This window comes from Trachypithecus francoisi, unplaced genomic scaffold, assembly GCF_009764315.1.
Source record: "Trachypithecus francoisi isolate TF-2019V2 unplaced genomic scaffold, Tfra_2.0 Lachesis_group5, whole genome shotgun sequence".
Classification (NCBI taxonomy): domain Eukaryota; kingdom Metazoa; phylum Chordata; class Mammalia; order Primates; family Cercopithecidae; genus Trachypithecus; species Trachypithecus francoisi.
In genome coordinates, this window is record NW_022681470.1 from 32,677,361 (window position 1) to 32,695,326 (window position 17,966).

General features: G+C 37.0%; 1 protein-coding gene and 1 non-coding gene across 14 annotated transcripts in view; both read right to left on the bottom strand.

Moving 5' to 3' along the window:
• Nucleotides 1-17,966, bottom strand: part of COP1 (COP1 E3 ubiquitin ligase) — a 267,302-nt gene that overhangs the window by 15,892 nt on the left and 233,444 nt on the right. The gene's annotated exons all lie outside the window — the stretch shown is intronic.
• Nucleotides 7,309-7,451, bottom strand: LOC117077063. Its single transcript, XR_004434649.1, has one exon.

Below are 17,966 nucleotides of genomic sequence, written 5' to 3' on the forward strand. Positions count from 1 at the left end.
ACTTGCATCAATGGGCCCTCAAATTCTCAAGCCTTTAGCCTTAGATTCTGCCATGCTACTGGCCTCCCTGGCATATCATGGGACTTCTCACCCTCCATAATCGTGTGAGCTAATATCCCAAATAAAAACCCTCTCATAGCTCTAATTATACATGTCCTATTACTTCTGTCCCTTTGGAGGACCCTGACTAAGACATAAAGAAATGCTCTGATTAATTCACAGAGAGAGTAACTTTCAATCATCACAGTCGTTTCATTATACAATAGTGACTTTGGCATGAAGTTCATTAATTTCATGCCATCTTATTCATCCATCATTATCCGTCCATTAGGGTAGATATCACATGCCAGATAATTTGCTGGGTCCTGGAGTTTCACGATGTCTGATCTTGAGACCATAGGCCAACAGGGGAAATGGACTTCTAACAGAAATAAAAAGGCTGGGTGTGATGGCTCATGCCTGTAATCCCAGCACTTTGGGAGGCTGAGGCGGGAAGATCACTTGAGACTGGGAGGTCAAGGCAAGGCTGCAATGGGCCTCGATTGGGCCACTGCATTCCAGCCTGCGTAACAGAGTGAGATCCTGTCTCAAAAAAAAAAAAAAAAAAAAATTATAGTGCTCAAAGGGGCAACTGAGGAAGTAAAAGAGAGTGATCCTTTACCTGGAAAAGATAAGAAAGGTTTCATAGATTACGTCACAAATGGAACAACGGAAAAATAAAACTTGAAATTTCACAGGAGAAAAAATGGATATGTTAGGCAAAGGGACATGGTCATACACATGGAATAAATTTGAAAAAAATGGTTTTGGAATGCCAACAAATCGTGTGGAGAAGGTAGCTTGTGTATTAGTTAATGAGATGAAAATATGAGGCAGGGTAAGCATGTAAACTGTAGCATACCAGGGTCAGAAAATAAATAAGATTCATTTATCTGTGAATTTTACTTATGGATAAAAAAAGTCAGTGACTGTCTTTATGCAAAAAACAGATAGGAGTAGTTTTTCTTTGGTGTTGTAGATCAGAATACGCCATCCCAAATTATGTTACTCTGGTGGAAAGATTATTTTGAGTTCAAGGCAACTGAGGAGAGCTTTCCGCTCCCCTCCTATCTGCCTGAAAACAGATAATAAATTCCTCTTGTGAAAAGAGAGGAATTCCCTGTACCCCACTTACTTCCCATACCAGGAAAGAGATAACAACCTTATTATTATTATAAGATGGTACTGAGAAAGAATCTGCACAAACAAATCTTACTAACTAGCCCTTATCTACCATTAGTTTCTAATATATTAATATTTGCCTTCCTATTGTTCATCACTCCTAGAAGCTCAAAGTCCCTTTCCTTTGTCTTGTTGCTTCCCTTTAAATTTGTCTTCTTGTCTAAATGGTATAAAACCCTCCAAACCAAGCCTTTTCATTGGGGGTTTTCTTTCTATGACACATCCCCCACTATTCCAACCCACCCCTGGTGGCTGATTCATGCAAAACTTTGAATATTAAATAAATTTGTATGCCTTTTCTCCTGTTAATCCATCAGTTGTCAGTTTATCTCACAGACCCAGCCAGAGAACCTAAGAAGGTAGAAAAGAACTTTGCTTCCCACCGGTGTTCTATTCCTTCAGCCATCTCTCCCCGCACCTCCCCTCCCTGGGCACCTAGAGTCATCTCCTTTAATCCTATCTCTTAACAAAACTCTTCAATTCACATGTATTAAGTTAAATAAATGAATTTTTGGAAAAGCAGGACAAAAATTAAGTTGTGTACTAGAAGGTAGAAGTTAACGATTATATCCTCATAGTTCAAAACTTATTGTTTGAAGTGAATATAATGAAACATCATCAAATACACTTTTTTTTTTAAATGTGTGAGGGCAACCTTAACATCTTGAAAAACATGAACGTTACATGTAGGTGTTTTCTGTTATTCTTATTCCCTAGAAGGAAACTGAACACAGAAAAAAAAGAAAAACCCTGAATAATTAAATTATTTAATAACCTACCCGAGTAGACTCTATTTTTAATCTCTCATTACAATGCACTCTACCCACTGCTATAACAGTCTCATGGGATTATCTTCACAGTGGGCTTTAGGCATCTAATGCCTACAGAAGAAGGTCCAAACTTTTTTTTCCCCCCCTCTGTATGGCATTCAAGACTGTAACATCTGGTACACTCTCTGGCCTCATCTCTCAATAAAGTCCCTACTCCACCATCCTACTTAGACACTTTATTAGAAGTTTCTTAAACATCGATTGCACTTTACCTCATCTGCACCTTTGTTCACACTGTTCTCCAGCTTTCTGCAGTATAGCAGAAAGGGTGTAGGTTTTAGAGCCAGGCTGACCTGGGTTCTAATTCCAACTGTATCCCTTATTTAGCTGTGTAATCTTGGGCAAATCTGAGCCTCAATTTCACTTTTAAAGGAACTCAAGCATATATGCCTTAAAAGATTGATGATGATGATTTTAAATTAAGATAGCACTTAGAATACTGCCTGGTTGATACTTAATAGATGTGTTTGTTTATGGTCTTTTGTCCAGGCACCTTCCTTTCCCTTTGTCTTAAGACTTCTGAAACCCTTCATATCTTTATGAAGCCCAGCTCAAAAGCCCCTATCTTCATAAAGTATTCCATCATTCTCCAAGTTAGAAATAATCTCCTCCCTCCAGGGTCAATAATTTCAGGGGTAATGATCTTACAAAGATTGCTTTCATTCAGGTTCATACTATAGTTATTTATGAATATTTATATTTACTAGGTTGTAAATCACTTAAATGCAGAGAATATATTTTCATATTGCACAATATTTGATGAACTAAAAACAAGTACAGTTGTCCAGTTATGTGGATTAGTATATAAAATGTTAAAGATGACAGCAACATTTATCGATCAATCATTTACCTTATGCCAACTATTTTCTTAGTACTTTCCATGTATTTTCTAATTTGATTTCAGAATATTACATGCAAGATACTGTTATCCTAATATCACAAAAGAGGAAACTGAAACATGGAAAGGTTAAATCACTTCCCCAAAGTCTTACAGCTAATACTTAATGGTGACAGGAGGCAAACCTGGCTACTTGGCTACAGCACTCTCAATCAGAACATTACCCCAAGACAGAAGGCAATAAATGGCACACATCCCACCCTCTACCCTTAGATGTTTAAAAGCACAACCTTGCTAAATAAGGATCTAAAAACAAAACAAAAAACCCAACAAAAATCAGAAATGTTTTCTCCCCTAAAACAACTTCATGACAAAGGAAGGTAAGTTCCTTGAAAATTTTACTGGGGAAAAAAAGCCTAGAAGATGATTTTTAAGTTTAGTTCCCATTTCAAGTGGTAGAACACTATTAGTGACATAGAAAATGTAAAGTACACTGAAATACTATTCACATTTGTCCTCTAGAAGTAAAAACTGCAGCTGAGATGGGTAGTGAAGTTATAAGCAGTTCTGCCTTAAACCATTTGTCCTATAAGTACTGAATTTTCTTCTTAAAGTGTGCCCACTAAGTTTAAATTGTGTGTCCATTTAAGTCCTTTGACAAGCATTTGATTAAATGGAAACGGTAAATCACTATGAACAACATACCATATCTGCAATACAGCTCCCTGGAGGGCAAAGAACAGTGAGAAACATGGCTGAATTTAATATCCTTCCTTAAATAAATATAAAGATGACAATAAAAATTTGAGGTAACTAGGCTTCACACAGAAAAACTCACCATCTGTACTACATCTGTTAATTCCTTAATATTCTCTCCATAAGAACCTCTTGTCTTATTTGGACAAAGGTATGCTCTTTATGAACACAAATGTCTTGTCTTCTCATTGCCAGAAAAGACAGTGTTAATTTGCACTCATACAAAGATGATTTCATGCCACTGAAAATAAAAGAGCATACCTGCCTTAAGCTCTTTTTCACACCAAGATTATAAACATAAAAGAATGGGCTTTTGCTTCATTTTTTTTTTCTCTTCAGGGTGGACTGTTACTATTTGTACTGCAATTGCATCCTGAAAACTAAAATAGCTTCTCTCTTCATGTAGGAGGTCATGGACTGTGTATATAGTCAAATCTGATTTTCACTCAGGATCCTGCAGCCACAGAACCATTTCAAATAAATTTGCCCTTCTTTTGATGCATGATCCATAGTTGCCTTATGAACATCCTCTCCCTTGCCCTTGACAAGAAATACAGATATAAGATACAGAGATTCTTAAACTTTTTCTTTGTTCAACACCTTGTTAAGTGATACTATTCACTTGTCCAATTTCATCACTCGTGCTGACATTTTGTTACTTCATCCTATTGGGTCATTGTTGATTTCCTGACATGTAAAATCATTATTTTATTTAAAGCACTTTCTAGTACATCTTTTAAAATTCAAATTTCTTTTGTTTTTGGAGCTCAGAGTTAAATCCATTTCGCTTATCTGGGTTTTGTTTTTTTGTTTGTTTGTTTTTGAGATGGAGTCTCGCTCTGTCACCCAGGTTGGAGTGCAGTGGTGTAGTCTTGCCTCACTGCAACCTCCACCTCCTGGGTTCAAGTGATTCTTCTGCTTCAGCCGCCTAAGTAGCTGGCATTACAGGCGCGTGCCACCACACCCAGCTAATTTTTGTATTTTTAGTAGAGACGGGGTTTCACCATGTTGGTCAGGCTGGTCTCGAACTCCTGACCTCGTGATCCGCCTGCCTCGGCCTCCCAAAGGGAGGGATTACAGGCGTGAGCCACCACACCTGGCCACTTATCTGGGTTTGATTCATCATGAGAATCCCCCTATTTGACCAGAGTGTTTCTTTACTTTATTCTAGACATAAATCTATGCTGCATTTGGGAACCAAGTGAGAGCCCATACAAAGATATTCAAACATAGGTTCCAATATCATCTTCAAAGGTTTTTAAATGCCATTTGTAAGCCTAAGAGTTTCTTTTTGTCCCTGACCTTTCTTTCAGCATGTGGTTTTTCAGAGTTGACTTGGTAAAAATATATATAAATATGTCTAAGAAAGAATGAACACAAAACTACAATTTATCAATAAAAGGTCTTGCTCTTTAAACTAAAATGTTAGTTAGCTTTCCCTGCATTCTATAAAAAATCCAAGGGGGTTGAGTGAATTAGCTGTCTGAATTGTGTTTGCAAGATGGACGATAAATGAACTCTGTGAATTTGAGATTCGAAGATCTGTGTCTCCTTTTACTATCTTACAAATATATATATATATACACACACACACACACTTAAAAACCTGTATCATTATCACATATTTATTGAGCACTATAGGTCAGTGACTTAGTTAAGAATTTAATATGGATTACTTCACTTAATCTGCATAGCAACACAATGAGGAAGATATTATTTTTATCATCAATTTACAAAGTCTAAGACTTAATAACTCTTCCAAATTCACACACATAGCTAAGAAATAGCAAAGCCAGGAATCAACTTGTGAAAACTGAGAAATATACCAATGCTGATCTGAGTCATAATGACCCAGTAAGCTTATCATATGCCTGGGCTTCATCCTGAATTTACTAAAGCAAAATGGAAGGAAGGAGAAAGGTGTCTTGGGTGGTCACTGACTATGTACAAGAGAGCCTCAGTTCTCATACATTATAAATGTACATTACATTTCAAATCTCATAAGCCTAGGTTCTTAAAAGCCCTGTTAAACGGAAAATTTGGTCTTTTATATATCTCCCTATATGGATTTCAAGTGATATCATCAGAGGAAAAGGCTTGGCCACAGAACCAAAGTGGTAAAGAGTGTTCCACAGTCAATATACATTGCATTGACAGGCCAAATTCCCACTCTCCTTCCAGTCCCCCACGTCCCATACACAAAATCCCAATTTGAGATCTGGCAAACTGGAATTTCCTCATCACAAGAGAACACTTTCAAAATCAGTTAATCCCAAATCTCTTCTTTCTTCTCCACTAGTATCCTTCCTTAGAAAATCTTAAGATTGTTCATTAGAATGAACAAAACAGTGGACTTCTAAAGGATCTAGAAAAGTATGGCTACTCATTTGACAACTGTCTAATGCAAAAACTGTGCAGGGTAAGAAATACGGGATTTCAGAACCACAAACAATGATCCTCATACAATTAGTTATAAATAAACCCAGGCTGGTATTGAACTCCTGACCTCAGGTGATCCACCCGCCTCAGCCTCCCAAAGTGATGGGATTACTAGCATGAGCCACCATGCCATTGAAACCCCATCTCTACTAAAAATACAAAACTTAGCAGGGCTTGGTGGCGGTCGCCTGTAATTCCAGCTACTCAGGAGGCTGAGGCAGGAGAATTGCTTGAACTGGAGAGGTGGGGGTTGCAATGAGCTGAGATGACGCCACTGCACTCCAACCTGGGTGACAGAGTGAAACTCAGTCTCAAAAAACCAATCGACCAACCGACCGACCGGCCGGCCGGCCCAGCTGTGGCTGCTGTAAGTTGTAGAAGGCAGGGGAGGTAGGTGGGAGCAACCTCTCCCCACAACTTACAGCAAAACACACACCAGGAAAAAACAAGATTTTAAATTCAGTACTAAGAAGGTTAATACTTAGCAGCCAGCTTTCCTCTGCAAATGGTTATTTCTGAACTTTGGTTACAGCCTTAAAAAATTATATAAACTGGATTTTGGAAAAATCACTTTCTTAATGAGAAAAACTTCACGGAAGCTATCTCTGATTAGCTCCTTCATATCTAAAGTATTGACCTTTACTGGTAACCCTCAATTAGTTAGGCCAATGTGGCCCTTTAGAAGAATAACATTTCTTTTTTCTTTTTCTTGAGATGAAATCTTGCACCATCACTTAGCCTAGAATGCAGTGGCACAATCTCGGCTCACTGCAGCCTCCGCCTCCCAGGTTGATGTGATTCTCCCGTCTCAGCCTCTCAAGTAGCTGGGATTACAGGCGCCTGCCACCACACCTGGTTAATTTTTGTGTTTTCAGTAGAGATGGGGTTTCACCATGTTGGTGCCAGGCTGGTCTTGAACTCCTGACATTCAGTGATCCATCTGCCTTGACCTCCCAAAGTACTGGGATTACAGGTGTGAGCCACCATGCCCGGCAAGAGAAGAATAATATTTCCACATGCATTCTACTTCCTGGTTGTAGGTTCCTTAAATAAGCAAATAATACCTATTTTCAAAACTCATAAGATACCTCAAAAACCAGTTCAGATGGATACACAGGTAACTTTACTTGGTTGCCCTTTAAAAAATAATACAGTACTAATAACCAGCAGAGATACTGAATAAAATAGCAAGGAAAGCAAGTAATTAGAATGGCAGTTTTAAAGGTTGTATGGAGGGGAACGATCAGACTTAGCCAGCTGTCCTAAGCCAGACAGAGACCTCCATATGTTTATGTAGGATTGCTGCAATCTGTAGACAACAGGCATTTTTTCATTTGTCCACATGGTTGGTTCCTGCAGCTTCCATTTTTGGTGTGCTTCATTATTAAGATTTTTGTTAACCAGTCTTTTATATTCCAATTACCTAACTGCATCAAATTGTCATTTAAATATACTTTAATGCATTCAAATAAGATAAATACAAAATCGGGATTCAGATAATATTAAGAAGGCACACTTAGCATACAAAATCAAAGTGATCCTTATTCAGGGAGAAAAGGCTGTAAAGAACATACACAAGGGAAGAAGGATTAAGATACAAAAGAATACATACATTCATCATTCCTTTCATTCTCAATGCTTTCCAAAGTCTTCTCGCCAACTGGCCGTAAACAACTTATCCTTGCCATACTGTACTCAAATATTATCTCTAAACACTTTCAACTTGCAGCACATGTTAATAGTTAATATCTCTGGACTCTGGATGATCTTTTGAACAAAGCTTGGGAACAATGTGCTTACAATGACAAGTATGATGGGGAAAACAATGACTGGATTGCTGATTAATACTGAGAAGAGCTCCTCTGAGCATAGAACTGTGCATATTTAAAAGAGTTATTCGCTCTCCAGACTACTCTGGCAAAGGTGATTCTAGAATTCAGTACTATTTGGAGAATACCATGTAACAGAAAAAGCAATACATTCAAGGCATGAAAACCTGGATTTGAAATTTGGTTCTGCTTAATCCTTTTAGACATTCAATTTCTCCAAATATAAAGCAGATAATCTTAGGGAGAATCTTTATGAAGATTCAAGGAAAACACAGTAGAGCATTGTTAGGGATCACAACACACTACCTACAAGAAGGCACCTTGGTATTTGAAAAAACAGCACAAGCAGGAAGACCTTCTCCCACACTTCTCCTCTGAAGCAGGTCATAAAAGAATTCTCTGCCCTTCCACTGAAGCAGGTCATAAGATTCTCATTCTAGAGGTGCCTAACCTTACCTGGAGGAAAGGAATGCCCTTATCTTTGGAGACACAGGCACAGAGAAGAAGCTGAACAAACAGGTCTTGCAAGTTGCCCCCAGTTTATTACCATTAGAACATACCCCTTTGTCCTCCAATCATAATTCTCCATGACTATTCATTTCTTCATCAAACCTAAGCATAAACATACACAAGTCTGCCCATTCTTTGGGTCTTCATTTCTAAAGCCTTCTGTGTCATGTAAAACTTCTATGTCATGTAAAACTTACAGAAATCTCTGTCATGAATCAAGCAATAGGTGAGAAAAATCTTTTCTCCCTTACAGCATGTAACCAAAGAGTAACTGGCACGTTATAGGCACCAAACAAATAAATGGTAGTTACTTTTACTAAAATACCATATAACCTTAATTTCTTTACAGTTAAAGGGTAGTTATCTCAAGCAATGATAGTACTATTAGTATCAGTACTATCAGTATCACAGTGTACTAGTAGTAATAATACTAGTGTATTATTCTAGTCAGTATATTTATGACCTTATGAAATTGATTAAAGTAGGCTCCTCAGGTTAGGCAGACTTAAATTTTATTCTAACTCAATCTTTAACTCCTCTTTCCTAGAAAACTAAGTAGCTCTTACTCTGGTAGCTGCTAGTGTTTGTATTTTTTTGCTCTCCAAGTTGAAGCAAGGAATGTACCTGGGGCAACACTAATGACACACAACAATTCAAGATGAATTTGAACATCAGTTGGTAGACTGCATTCTATAGGGTCATCAATAGCTGTGAGAAACCAGAAACCAAGGAGATAAAATGGTTAAAAGAGGGAAAGAAAAGCAGTGATTTGGCTAACGAATGATGAGAATTTAGTTAAGCAGAAATAAGAGGACAAGGCAATATGAAGAACAACACGAATATGAGTTTAGAAGCCAGAATGGGAATAGTATGGGACAATGAAGAAACTTTCTTAATGAAGTAGGTGAACTGTGTTAGAAAACAGAAATAAAGTTAGATGGAGAGCATTATATTACATTATTGAAAATCTTGAATATTTAGTTTAGATACGATAGTCTAAGTGCAAACACATGAGTTCAAGGAATAGAGCAGTTAAGAAGTAGTACAGGAACGACATTTAAAATCGTATCTGTGATTATTCTATACTTATTATAAAGGCTAATTTTGTAAATACTAGTAAATTTTGAAATCTGAGCTACCTTTGAGTATTTTTTTTCTATTGTACTTTTTCCTATAATTGGTACTGAATTTTCTTAAGGATCATATTTAATAGTAAGGGTAAATATAATTTTAAAATTAGATAAAGATATCTGAAGTGAAATAGATCAAATAACAAGTTCAGGTAATATATTTATCAAAATTTCCCCTTATTTTTAGTGTTGGCCAAAATATACCAGATAGAGGTACATGCAAACGCTGAATTTGAAAAAAACTTTTCTGAAAGACCTGGGTCAACTAAAGGTAACAAGCAATGTTTGATTGAATATCTCTGTATAAAGATGAACATTTGATAGTGCACAAAGGCCGATCGAAGGGGACATAAAGCTGTTAGAAGTAAATCGAGAGAAGGGGAAGGGTAAGGAACAGGAATGAGGCAATGAAAAGCAGAAACGAAAACAAAGATAAATATAGAAGATATTTCGAAGAAAGAATTACTGCCATTTGATGAATAATTAGATGGAAGATAAAGAGATGCAATAATAATGATTCTGGAGTTTTAGACCTAAATGACTTAGAAAGACTGATAAAGCCGGAAGGAAATAAGGATGTCAATATGTTGGAAAGGTATGTCAAAGTTCGAAAGGTATTTTGTAGTAACTTTTTTTTGTTGTGTAGAGAATATATTCTCCAAAAACTCATGGCCTAAATTAACCTCATTTGTTATATTTTCAGTCTTAAAGTAAATTCTTATTTTGGTCATTTGGGTCCTTGAAAACTTAATCAGCTAAAATTTATTCATTCCGCAAATTCTTAAGCAAATATACAAGTAGAAAAGAGCTCAAAACTGGTATTTTATAGCACTTTATTATATATAAATCCCAAAGGGAGTCTGTTGAAAATGGAGGTTCCAGGGCCTCCAGGTTGGTGAAAACATTGAGGTACTAGGAGGGCACCCATCTGGGAAGAAAATGCCAAAGTGTTTCCAACAGTCACCAGCACAGACCTATTCTTCCATGTACTCCACCCGCCACTCTCCAATACCTTGCCCTATGCATTTCTTCCCATGAGCTATTTCTGAGTTGTATCCATTGTAATACAGCAGTCAGTGTTTTATGGAATTTGGTTGTAAAAAACATCAGAACATAGTACCTTTTAGGAGACAGATCTTTGGTTCCAGCCGTAATGTTCCAATTAATCATGAGCACTACCAGAATGTTCTAGCCTTTGTTTTTGCTACTGAGGAGACTGATGAGAACCCTGGCCTATTATCTAATGTCTCCCTTGGATTTAGTCTCTACATCTTCCAAAGTGACCAACAGACCATGGAGAGCCTCCTGATGTGGCACTCAGGAGGGTTTGAGACAGTACTTAATCACTCCTATAAAGAAAGAAAGAGGTCTGCAGCAGTGACTATTGGAAACACTTTGGCATTTTCTTTCCAGATGGGAACACTATGGCACTTCTAAATTTCCCCAGGTGGCTTCAAGATTGGACGCGACAGAGATGGGATCTTTGCTTCTCCCAGGCAACTCTAGGCTACTAAACAAAAGGAGAGAATTATGTAAACTATAACAACAACAGCAATAACAAATACAAAAGGTGGTTCTTGGTCCTCACCTTCAGAAAGTCAAAATATAACAAGTATAGGGTTTAGAAATTTAAAATTTCAATTCATATCCCAAGCAACTAATAATTCTAAAGCAGGTGATCAATAGACCATACTTTGAAAAATACTAATATGCACGTTGAAACTAACTACAAATATTGAACTCAGAGGGAAAACCAAGATGTATTTTTCTGCTTTTGGTCAGGTGGCTAGTGAGAGGGAAGTGAGCAGGAAAGAATTTACTGAATAACTACTTAACAGATCCCATATGAGGCCCAGAGAGCAGCAATAAAAAAAACAAGGATTTTTTTTTTTTGAGACAGTCTGGCTCTGCTGCCAGAATGGAGTGCAGTGGTGTGTTCTCGGCTCACTGCAACCGCCACCTCCCGGGTTCAAGTGATTCTCCTGCCTTAGCCTCCCGAGTAGCTGGGATTACAGGCGCCCACGGCCACACCCAGCTAATTTTTAAATTTTTTAGTAGAGAATGGGTTTCACCATGTTGGCCAGGCTGGTCTCAAATTCCTGACCTCAGGTGATCCGCCCACCCCAGCCTCCCAAAATGCTGAAATTACAGGTGTAAGCCACTGTTCCCAGCCAAAAATGACAAGAATTTCTAACCTCAGGAAGCTTTTTACTTTATTGAGAATGACTGCACATAAGCCTTATTTATTTATTTTTTTGAGACAGAGTTTCGTTCTTGTTGCTGGGCCTGGAGTGCAATGGCACGATCTTGGCTCACCACAACCTCTGCCTCCCAGATTCAAGTGATTCTTCTGCCTCAGCCCACCGAGGAGCCGAGATTACAGGCGTGCGCCACCACGCCTGGGTAATTTTGTATTTTTAGTAGAGCCGGGGTTTCTCCATCTTGGTCAGGCTGGTCTCGGACTCCCAAACTCAGGTGATCTGCCCGCCTCAGCCACCCAAAGTGCTGGGATTACAGGCATGAGACACCACGCCTGGCCAAGCCTTATTTTTTTAACACTTTTACAAGTCTAATTTTTAACAAAATGTATTTGGTTAAAAGATACTATAATCAGCACTAGAGTCTGAATTACACAAATGGCTCATGACACTTTAGTAAAAGAGTTAACTTTGCAAATGGATATATATTGAGAATTTAAAATAAAAGAAGATGAAATGGGAAGTTCAGGACTGGGTTGTTACCTAAACTTCTATAGTTTACACGTACTAATCTTTTCTTTCATCTTTCCATTTTCATATTTTAAACCAGCCCATGAAAATAAAATAGATGAAGTCAGCATAACTTCATAGAATGCAGTTTAGAACTCTCTACCAACATTTTCAAGTGATACTACATCACTAAATAATTCAAACTGAGGTAAAGAGTAGATTCAACACAGTAAAAATTAATTCAGAAAATGCTGAATTTTACTGCATGCAGAGCTACAAGTTGCTAAGTGTCACACGTTTTAAAGTATATTCTGTTTACAAGTGATGGAAAGAAGAAATTAGGGCTGTTCTTGTGAGACAACTTTGTAAGATTTAGAGTTTTTGAAATATATAATGGGTTGCCTTGTAAAGCAGGAGCTCCCTACCACCAGAAATGTTCAAGTAAGTTTGAAAAACACCCTCTTTAGAGATGTGATATACATAATTTCTACAATGGCCAAAAGTAAGTCTAGATCAATCTAATGGTATTTATCTACCCAATGAATACTCTAATGTTTTTGTGGCTACAAAACTCAGCACTGTGTAAACTTCCAGTATAATGGCATTACCATATGTAACAAACAGAAGTGCAGGAAAGGGTATTTGGGCACAGTGAGCAGCAAGATCTAAAGCACAAAGATGAAAACAAACAAGCAAACAAAAACCCAGCATTGGGTGCTTGAGGATCCTATAGGCAGTTCATGTTGCTGGAGTGTAAAATGTGCTTATGCAAGTGGTAAGTGACTGAGTTGGAGAGGGAGGTGGGGGCCTCATGAAGAAGGTTGTTAGATGTCACATAAAGTTTAGATCTTATTCTGTAACCATTGGGGAAGCACCAACAGATTTTAAACAGCAAGATAAATGAGTCTAGAACTATTAAGAAGTAATGGCAGGAGATAAACTAAACTAAATGGCAGGAACTTGAACTAAAGGCAGGTGGTAGAGTCATAGGGTTGGAAATAAGGATGGATTCAACATATATTAAAGGAAAAACAAGATTAAGTTTGTGCTTAGATACATACCAATCTGGTTTTGCATTTGTAAGATCCAAAGTCTTTAAACTTATGAAATGCCAAAGGATAGGACTGTGCTTAAAATTTTAGAAATTTAATCTAATATTTTCCATGTGATAGTTAAGTCAATGCAATAGACTACATTGTTTGAATTTCTATAGCAACTCCTTTGGTTCATAAGTAGAATTCCAAATTAGCATAAACATGTGTTCACACATGTGAGTTGCATATATAAAGTCAGATGAATTATTAGGGGAACATTCATTATTTAAAAATGAATAATTTAAAAGTCCTTAATAGTTAAGATCATGTCACATCACAACTTCTGGACAGCCTAAATATTTTCCCTACCCTTTAAAAATTCTCGCTCCTAGCTAAATTTGTAGTGAAATCTTCATTCCAAATAGATGATGTTATTGCTACTACAAATTCAGAAACTAAATTATCTTTCATAATTGAGATTACTTTTGTCACTAGACTGAACAATTAAATGTGGTATGGGGGGCAGGGGCAGTCCAGATGGCAATATTGGGAAAGGGGAGTGTAAGAGGAGGCTAGAGAACTAGCAGCATAGGTAACAGGAAAATAAAAGATCTGAAAGAGGCTTTTAATTTTTCTTATATGTATTATACATATTTTGAAAACGATAACCACCCTTAAAATATTATAAGAATATTTCTCTTTTTTTTGAGATGGAGTTTCGCTCTTGTTGCCCAGGCTGGAGTGCAATGGCATAATCTTGGTTCACTGCAACCTCCACCTCCTGGGTTCAAGCAATTCCCCTGCCTCAGCCTCCTGAATAGCTAGGATAACAGGCATGCGCCACCACGCCTGGCTAACTTTGTATTTTTAGTAGTGATGGGGTTTCTCCACATTGGTCAGGCTGGTCTCGAATTCCTGACCTCAGGTGATCCACCCACCTCGGCCTCCCAAAGTGTTGGATAGGTGTGAGCCACTGTGCTCGGCCAAGAATATTTCTCTTAATGCAGTTTAGAAATATGGTGAGCATTCACGAATTTAAATAAGAAATAAGTCTAAGATAATTAAAGTAATTATTTTTAAATCCTTATATTCAATCTGGTAGAAGTAATATGAGTGTTACAAACCAGAGGGCTGAGTTTCAAGAGACAGAGAGAACTAGAAAGAGCAATGCAACAAGAAAAACATCAAGAAAGCTGGACAACTACAAATTAATAACATTCCTTAAACATTTTAGGAACTAATGTCACAGGCAAAACAACCTGAAAATTGAGAGTCTGGCACCTGCGATAATAGTTTCTGAGCATTTGTGTACCAGGTACAGAAACGGCTGATAAGCTAGTAGAAAGAATTAGCTAAAAATGTTTAATACTAAAGGCTGAATATAGATGGGCTACCATGGCTATGAAGCCCTGAGGGCCACAGACATTAAGGGTAGGGAAGTACCCCTTCCTGCAGGCTTTTCATCTATGAACATCAGGGAAGACTGAGGAGAATCCTGAAAAAAGGTTTTTGATATGGTATCGGTTAGGGAAGTTAACAGCAACCATTGCCAAAATGCTACCCAGATACATCTTCCTTATGTGCCCTACAGAACAAAAGGATTAGTCTGTAGGATAAAAGTGGATGGGAAGAGGGGAATGATAGCCTGAGGGCCCTGAAGAACATCTATTGCAGCTGGGAGAGAGAAACAGGAAACAAACAAAAATTGCCCTTCATTTGGAAGAGGGACAGAAACAATGATAAAGTCCACATATCCCCAATACCTAGGCTCAATGACTTTTACAGAAGATTAATTGGAACATCAGTGAACACCTCTCCTCCTCTATCCCTCCCATCATATAAACAAGCAGTGAGAGAAAACAGAATATAGCCCATACTGCTACAAGAGACAAATTCTTTCTGGAAAGGAGTTCAAAGGAGAAAGACCAAAAACCCAACAAAGAAAACAGTGAGAAAAACTCTCTGGCAAACTAACTGATACTCTAAACAAAACTGAAACTTGAGGTGCACTGAGAGTAACCACAACATCAAACTTCAAAACAACCTTACCCTGACTAAGTTAATACAACTCCTGCACTGAAGGTTGGGCAGAAAAAAAAATGCATTCATTTCCAAGTGTAAAAAATATTTACCTCAGTATTTACTGTCCTATATAATATGCCTGGCTTTGAACCAAAAATTACAAGCATTCAGGGAAAAACAGAATCTGAGGAGACAAAGCAATCATTAAACGAAACTCAGTTACAACACCCAGTTCAAATGTTAAAACTGTATGAAATAAAATAATGATGATTAATATGGTTAAAGGGGTTGATGGAAAAGGTAGAAAACGTTTAAGATCAAATAGGTAATTTGAGAGAAGAGATTAAAGTATAAGAAAGAATCAAAGAGAAATCCTAGAAATAAACAAACATAGTAACAGAAATAAAAAATGCTTTTGATGGTATGATCAGCAGTCTTCAAACAGTTAAGGAAAGAATACATGGGCTGGGTATAGTGGCTCAGGCCTGTAATCGCAGCACTTTGGAAGACTGAGGCAGGTGGATCACCTGAGGTCAGGAGTTTGAGATCAGTCTGACCAACATCGTGAAACCATGCCTCTACTAAAAATACAAAAATTAGCTGGGTGTGTTGGTGTGTGCCTGTAGTCCTGGCTACTCGGGAGGCTGAGACAGGAGAATTGTTTGAACCTGGGAGGTGGAGGTTGCAGTGAGCCAAGATTGTGCCATTGCACTCCAGACTGGGTGACAGAGTGAGACTCCATCTCAAAAAAAAAAAACCATGAGACAATGCAGAAATGAAATCACCCAAAATAAAATACAAAGAACTAAGGAGTGCAAAAACAAAACAAAATAGGCATCTAAGAGCTATGAAACAGTATCAAACGGGCTAACACACCCATAATAATTAGAATTCCAGGTGAAGAGAAAAGGTAGCAGAAGGAATATTTGAAGAAATAACAACTGAGAATTTCCCAAAATTAAGAGCAGAGACCAAATCCATATTCAAGAAGTTCAGAGAACACCAAGCAAGATGAAGCAACATCTCAACATATCATATAGAAACTGCTGAAAAATCAAAGATAAAATCTTTAAGAAAGTAAGAGAAAAAAAGGAGACATGTTATATACAGAGGAACGAAGATAAGAATTACATCAGACTTCTCTTGAGAAACTATGTCAGCAAGAAGACAATGGTATAATCTGTCAATCCAGAGTTTAACACCTAGCAAAAATATCTTTCAAAAAGGAAGAATAAATTATTTTTCTCAGAAAAACAAAAGCTGAGGGTATTCACTGTCTGCAAATTACTCTACAGAAAATGCTAAGGTAAGTTATCAGGAATGTGATGCAGGTCAGCATCTTGGATTTATACAAATAAATGAAGAACATTGAAGATAAAGTTTAATATTCATTTTTTCTTATTTTTAACTTCTCTAAAAGATAACTATTTAATGCAAAAGTAGCACATTTTATTGTGTGTTGTAACGTATGCAAAAGTAAAATACATAAAAACAATAGCACAAAGCATAGTATGATGAAATTCAGGTTACACTGTCGTAAGGTTCTTATACAACCCTTGAAGCAGTACAATCTTACTTAAGAAAGATTCAGATTACTTTAAAGGCATATTGTAAGCTCTAGGGTAATCACTGAGAAATTGTGAAGAAAGGTATAAATAATAAGTCAAAAGAGGTGACACAAATCATAAAGAACAGTCTAAGAAATCTGAAAAAAGGCAGAAAATGAATGGAAAAATATGTAGCAGGCATGAAGATATATTTTAATACAAATATAATCACACATGCATTAAATGGCAGAACAAAGCCTAACTATATGCTATCTATAAATAACCTACTTTATAAATACAGAGATAGATAAAAAGTAAAAACATGGAGAAAAACATACAATGTGAACACTAAGCAAAAATAGCTGGAAGAAATATTAATTTCAGAGAAAATAGACTTCAGGACAACAAATATCAGGAATAAAGGGGGATATTACCTCACAATAAAGGGTTTTTTCTTCAAGAAGAAATAACGATCTAAAATATATGCACAATAATGCACTGAATACAAGAAGCAAAATGCATATGTTTCAAAGTAAAAAGAGAAAACTCACAATTACAGTTGAGGACCTCCATAGTTCTCTGTCTCTCTTATGGCAGAACAAGTAGGGAGAAAACCAGTAAGGATTTTTAGTAGCTCTCATATACATAACAAAAATAACACCAAACAGGCAGCAAGGAAGTAGTGGTATTAAACCAAAGTTTCTATAGTTTACCAAATATTACATTAGTATTAATCTGATGTAAATTGTGATTTAGATGCAAATTGTAATACCTAGAGCAACTACTAAGGAAATAAAACAAAACAAAATTAAATTAAATTTAAATGGGGCATTAAAAAGTCAGAAGGTAACGAAAGACGACCACAGAAATAAAAAAGGCACTCACAGAAAACAAACAGCAAAATGGCTCTATAAATCAAAGCAAAATATTATTTACATCAAATAGGAATGATCTAAACACCCCAATCAAAAAGCAGTAATTATGAGATTGAAGAAACAAAAAAATCCAACTCTATTCCACTTGTAAGACACATAAATTACATTCGAAGACAAAAACAGGTTGAAATTAAAAGGTAGGAAGACAATACACCATATAAACAATA